The 6,813-nt window shown below is 42.6% G+C and overlaps 1 pseudogene; it reads left to right on the forward strand.

Annotated features, from left to right (window-relative positions):
* The first annotated feature begins 1,052 nt into the window (after positions 1 to 1,052).
* LOC107111085 lies at positions 1,053 to 1,471 on the forward strand (annotated as a pseudogene).
* Positions 1,472 to 6,813: the final 5,342 nt, after the last annotated feature.

The raw sequence follows: 6,813 nt of genomic DNA on the forward strand, positions 1-6,813 counted from the left end.
ATGGGCCAAGGGTTTCCCCCCCTAGAATGAGAACAACAGTGTGTTCCATTTGAATTCAACAAGGAAGGAACTAGAGGGGAGTAATAGACCAATGATGTGGTGGAGAGGAGGAGAAATGACAGGGGAAACGGCAACCATAAGTTGTGATGGGATAGGTTTAAAGAGGAGTCTGACATGATCAACAAGGCAGTCAATTCATTAAGATGGGAGAAAGAGGATAAGATTGGAAGTGCTGTAGGGATAGGAAGAGGTGAAAGAGGAGGGAAATGGTGGGAGAAAGCACAGAGAACATACACAGTCAATTTTATCACTGAGCAGTAAGGCAACGTTTTGAGCAGAGTGAGACAGGAAGTTGGCAACTCAGGCCTTAGTAAGACATCAAAGATGACAAAGAGAGGCTTAGGATACATATAGCTGGAGAGACTCAGGGAACTATAGTAGTGCTGCTTAGCTAGGTAAATGAGAGACAAGGAGAGGAATTCATCATGGTAAAAGATCAGCATTGCAAGGGCATGAACAGAGATATGAAATGCAGTGAGTGAGGTAAAGAGATCACTGGGCGAATGGAGAAAATGACTGAAGAATTAAAGGCAGGGATAACTTGAAAACAGACACTGTCTAGTCTAAGGAGTGACCAGAAGTGACAGGAGAGATGAGGGAACAATGCTTCTGAGGAAGCCAGGGAACATCAGTTCAAGGCATGGATCTGTAGGTCACAGAACAAACAAGAGAAAGCACAGGGAGGGTGGACTGTGTGCAATGCTGAAGCGATATGAGGATGGTCAGACAGATAATCCTTCTGTTCCACAGCAGAGAGGTCAGAGTCAGAGCAGCTTGCAGTAAAGAGTACCCAAGGTAGTCCAAAGGCAGAGACCAAGGGAAGGGAGCTGGGAGGAGCTGGGTTAGAAAGAATATCAGCATAAATGTTGAAATCAGCAAGGAGCAAGGAATGTGGGGGAGGGAAGTGTTCTCGTAGTGGAAGGAGATATCAAAGTCTAAAATACATTTTTGCCTTTCCTTTTGCTCTGTGGTACCAATTCTTTGCCACTACCATGGCGAAAACTAAGGCCTGTGATTTACGAGGGAGGAAGAAGGGAGAGCTGTTGAAGCAGCTGGACGATCTCAAAGTAGAATTGTCCCAGCTACATGTGGCCAAGGTCACGGGAGGAGCAGCCTCTAAACTCTCCAAGATCCGGGTTGTATGCAAATCCATTGCCAGAGTACTGACAATCATCAACCAGACCCAGAAGGAAAACCTCAGGAAATATATATAAAGGAAAGAAGTACAAGCCTCTAGACCTGCGGCCCAAGAAGACACGTGCCATGCGGCGTAGGTTGAACAAGCATGAAGAGGGTCTGAAGACCAAAAAACAACAGCGGAAAGAGCATATGTACCCCCCCTCGGAAATATGCTGTGAAAGCATGCGCTTCCAGCGTGCAGCTGCCCTGGTGGCTTCCCTTTTCCTATTAAAGGTGTTTTGTCTTTCAAAAAATATATATTCTAAAATACATTTTTTGTATTCTATCTCTGGTCTAAAATATATCTTTGTATTCTATCTCTGGCCTAAAATATATTTGTATTTTAGCTCTGGTTTTAAAACATGATTTTATGATGTATATTTTAATTTAATTTGTTAGCTGCCTTGGTGGTCCTTGTGAGGGCAGAAAGGTGGAATATAAATTTGGTAAAATAAAAAAATTAAAAATTAAAAACCCTAGGAGGAAGCCTAAGATGGGGAGGTTTATGTAGGTGCAACACAGAGCTGTGGCGTGGAGCAGGGTAATACAGAATGAACTGGGAAACTTCAGCAGTAATCGAATTACTGTATGAGCATAGGCTGGAATTGACAGGTTGTTCATCAGGATCAATATAGCTACATTCTGTCTCACATTGGAATAGACCTTTGAAGACAATGTACCAACTTATAATGCATTTTTGTGTTAATTTTTAAAAAATATATCCATGAAACATACTGGTGAAGCATATGCATTTATAAGGGTGAATGTGTAAGCCTGCCTTCAAAGAGGAGAATGAATATCAATAAACTCTGAGCCACATGCAGTATCAGCAACTGATATTTTCTTACGGTCACTTAAAATGCTTCAAAGAGGTAGTTAAAAAATTCTTGGGCTCCCATTCAAACACACACCGAAATAGTTATCCCTCCCTCCAGCACCTCCATCATGGAATCTTAAATACCTTCCCACAAGGTATCAAAGAACAGCATCATTAACTTTAATTACAAGCTAGCATGAACTAAAGGGAAGTAAATAACATGTATATTTTAATTTTGAGCTTCCACTGAAGGCCATGGTTAAGTCAATACCTCGGTGAAGTGTAGACATCTGCATTGCTGTAATCTATTTTGCAACCTACCATCCGAGAACCCAGCTTTTTAAAAATAAATAAAAATGAAATGTTTTTAGTTGCCTTTGCTATGAAAAAAAAATGTAAATGTAGATGACACCATGGGGTCAGAATGTTCTGTCCTAACCCAACCAACCTCATTGTCACTTCCTGCTTTCCTTCTCTGAGCTGTGTAGTTGCCTTGTATGTCTTGGCTACTTCTCGCTAGGCAAAGGGGATGTAAAAGATCGAATACTTATAGATTAAGCAAGATTCATTTACAATGCACATATTGCTGTTAACATTTAAACAATCTCCAAAGCTTAGGAAACCGGCAAGGGTTACCTGTGTATTCCAGAATCAGCTGTGCCTGCAGAACATGTGCTTTTCCGAAGCTGGCCTTGTTGTTAATCACCTGCACAAAAGACTGACAATGCAGCACGTTAACATGTTATAACATGTTAGATAATATGCAAGAACATGTATGTGGGTCAGGTAGATTGTGAGTTTCTTGATTTTTACACAACAACATTAACAAACAAAATTTATTCCGGAAATTTTACATCTCTAGGCACTACCAGTATGGCATCAAAAAGGGCACTTTGGCCAACCATACCGGTAGTTGCTTCTTTGCAGGCACAGCACTACATGTGGCAAGGACTCTTGTCAGTGTCAAGTTATTACTGGTCACTCTGGCTGGCTGGGAAGACTCAGCTGGGGAGATGGGAACTTTTATGCCCTTTTAAACAGAGTCATGGGAAAAAAACAAGCCCTCAGGAAAAATATAAGAGAATGTTGTGAAGGTATGTTGGAGGTGTACAAAATGGAAACAGCAACTACCTGTTGAGAGTACTTTTGGTATTTCCGCCTCAAACAAGCTGAACAACAGCTGTTTGGAAAAAACAAAGAGTAAATGCGAGAGCAGAGGTGTCAACTCATTTGTTACAAGGGCCGGATCTGACATAAATGTCACTTTGTTGGGCCGGGCTATGTGTACCATAAAATGTAATGCCAGATACTGGAGATATAAACTGTATAAAGGAAAGCAACTGATAAGCTCCGAGTCGGTGCGTCCTCACAGCAAGGCTCCATGGCCTGGGAGGAGTGTGCAAAGGAAAACCCACATGGGCAGGCTGGAGAGGCAGCAGTGCAGCACTAGGCAGACACTCCCATGATGCCTGACTGCTGCAGATGAGGTTGTTCTGCCGTGCTGAAGCCACGATGGAGTGGCTCCCCCCAGCATTCCCTCCCTTGCACCAGTTGTTCACGGGCCACATAAGAGCCCTGGACGGGCCAGTTCTGGCCCCCGGGCCTTCTGTTTGACACCCCTGTGATAGAGGGTTATGATGCATATTTTACAACTCAAATGTTACTGTTAATTGTCTTCTTATCCTTTGTGGCATTTCATTATTTCCAGTTTATATGAAAATGGTCACAAAACAGTACAGAATGCTGTGTTCTGCCACAACATAAACGAGAAATTATAACAGGTTGTCTGTATCCATCTGAGCCAATCCAGTGAAAAATAATCAACTCCATCAAGGCAAAGCATTGTAAGAAAGTAACGACAACAAAGATTTTAACAGTGTTATTCTGCACTAAGAAGAAAGCAGGTTCATAAGGAGAACTAGCAAACTATTCTTTCCTTCTAAGCCCCTTTCTATCGTCTTCAGCAGTACAATTCACTAGGAAAGGACTGCTATATAGCAAACACTATGGTGTACCATGAATATAGTGACAAAATTATCCTAGGAATCCAACAGCACAAACCTAGGGCTCTGCCAGAGAGGCTTAGGACAGCTTCTAAGATCAGGGGTCATTTTGTAGAAAAAGAGGTGCAGGAACTCATTAGCATAACTCATTAGCATAACTCATTTGCATATGCCACACCCCCTGACATCACCGGAAGTGTGTCAGAAGGCAACACCCACCGCTCAGGCTACACTGGACTGTTTTGGATTGCTAGCTATTGGGGGGGATGACGTGCTGATCTGCCCTCCCAGAGGAGGGAGAGCTTGTACCTGAATAAAACTTGGTCTTAAAGGTACAACTGGACTGTTTTGGATTGCTAGCTATGGGGGGGGGAACGTGCAGATCTGCCCTCACAGAGGAAGGAGAGCTTGTACCTGAATAAAACCTGGTATTAAAGGTGCCACTGGACTGTTTTGGACCGGGGGATGGGGGGGAGCTCTGCAACTTACCTGGCTGCTTCTTGCTCTGACTGAGGGCTGCTGGGAGCAGGCTCCTGCAGGAAATGACCCCTGACTAAGATCCAGGGTGATGTACCTCAGATGTAAGCCAATGGAACACCAATGTGTTTGTAATCCCAGCACCAGTATAACTATGCAAGCCTGAAATAGGTGGCACCAAGGCCATATCAAGAGTGGGAAAGCATCCCAATCCCTCTCAGTCCAGAATTCTGCCCCTGATGCCAGCACAACGCTACTCCAGCAAAAAAACTGGTGTCTATGGGAGGAAAAGAACTACTGCCTTTAGTCCTGCCTTGCCTATACAGCTGCCGCAGAGTTTAGGATTCCAACAAAATCTGTAGCCAACTGCAGCTTACCTAAGCATTATCTAAACCTCAGCCAGGTAAACCAGAATCCATATTACAGGACATATAGCATATGGCTACATCTCTGTGCCTTCATCTGGGACACATGCTAAATGTTTGGTGATGGGAAACTCTGGAGAAAAGGGCTCTTTTGCAAACAGATGAAGCTGACATAAGACAAATGTAACACTTTTCTTCTCAAGCCCTTTTAGGTTTCCCATCTCCGGATGAAAACAGCCAACAGGAATCCTTTCGCTTCATTCAGCACATCTCACACAGATAAGCAAGGGAGGGCGATCCTCTTCTTATGTCTTTCATGTTCCTTCTGCCACTACGTGTGGTTACTACTTCCCACCACAATTGCTAGCAGTGTCTCTCACACAGAGGGCACAGGGTAAGTATGTATTGTTTGCCACAAATCCCCACTAAATCATATCAAGTATTCAACAGCACATTACTATTCAGTAAATCATTTCCAAAAACTTGGCCCATCCTATTCTATCTTAGCTATATTAATAACACCATTGATCTAATTCCAATAGCCTTGGGGAAATCAGTTCATGGACTCAACCATACTGCAGCCTAGCAGAAAGAATGTAACATTATTTAGGTTCTGCATGCTGGTGCAGAGCTCTTAAAACCCTAGCAGGTATATATTTTTGTAATTAAAAAAAAGTAATGAAGCACAGTCATTAGTATAATTAGCTTGTCACTGTTGCAGTCTCTGGACATATCAAGAGAACTCAGTAAAAGGCCACATGCAAGCTAGAAAATGCCCTTAATTTCTGGCCACCTAAAACATTTTCATCTGGCACACAGCAAAAGGAAGGAGAGGATTTCAAAAATCAGATATGCAAATCATGCACTAACCTGGTCCTGGATATTGCTAATTTTGAAAGCATCTAGTCAATCGCTTTTATGCTTTCTCATGTGCATAATAGGTAACCATCCCCTTTACAGCCTTGTTTAAACAAATAGTATATCACATGGCCAAACTGACCCTGGCAATGTATCACTTCAGGCTGCAGACAAAGAAGCGCATATTCAAGTGTTTGGTGTAGTGGTTAAGTGCGCGGACTCTAATCTGGGAGAACCGGGTTTGATTCCCCACTCCTCCACTTGCACCTGGCTGGATGACCTTGGGCAAGCCGTAGTTCTGATAAGAGCTGTTCTTGAAAAAAGCTAGCAGTGTCTCTCACACACAGGGTAAGTATGCTTGTTTGCCATAAATCCCCACTAAATCATATCAAGTATTCAACAGCACATTACTATTCAGTAAATCATTTCCAAAAACTTGGCCCATCCTATTCTATCTTAGCTATATTAATAACACCATTGATCTAATTCCAATAGCCTTGGGGAAATCAGTTCATGGACTCAACCATACTGCAGCCTAGCAGAAAGAATGTAACATTATTTAGGTTCTGCATGCTGGTGCAGAGCTCTTAAAACCCTAGCAGGTATATATTTTTGTAATTAAAAAAAAGTAATGAAGCACAGTCATTAGTATAATTAGCTTGTCACTGTTGCAGTCTCTGGACATATCAAGAGAACTCAGTAAAAGGCCACATGCAAGCTAGAAAATGCCCTTAATTTCTGGCCACCTAAAACATTTTCATCTGGCACACAGCAAAAGGAAGGAGAGGATTTCAAAAATCAGATATGCAAATCATGCACTAACCAGGATACTGCTAATTTTGAAAGCATCTAGTCAATCGCTTTTATGCTTTCTCATGTGCCATAGCAGGTAACCATCCCCTTTACAGCCTTGTTTACACAAATAGTATATCACATGGCCAAACTGACCCTGGCAATGTATCACTTCAGGCTGCAGACAAAGAAGCACATATTCAAGTGTTTGGTGTAGTGGTTAAGTGCGCGGACTCTAATCTGGGAGAACCGGGTTTGATTC

This window comes from Gekko japonicus, unplaced genomic scaffold (genome assembly GCF_001447785.1).
Source record: "Gekko japonicus isolate JY-2015 unplaced genomic scaffold, Gekko_japonicus_V1.1 scaffold844, whole genome shotgun sequence".
NCBI classification, from domain to species: Eukaryota; Metazoa; Chordata; class Lepidosauria; order Squamata; family Gekkonidae; genus Gekko; species Gekko japonicus.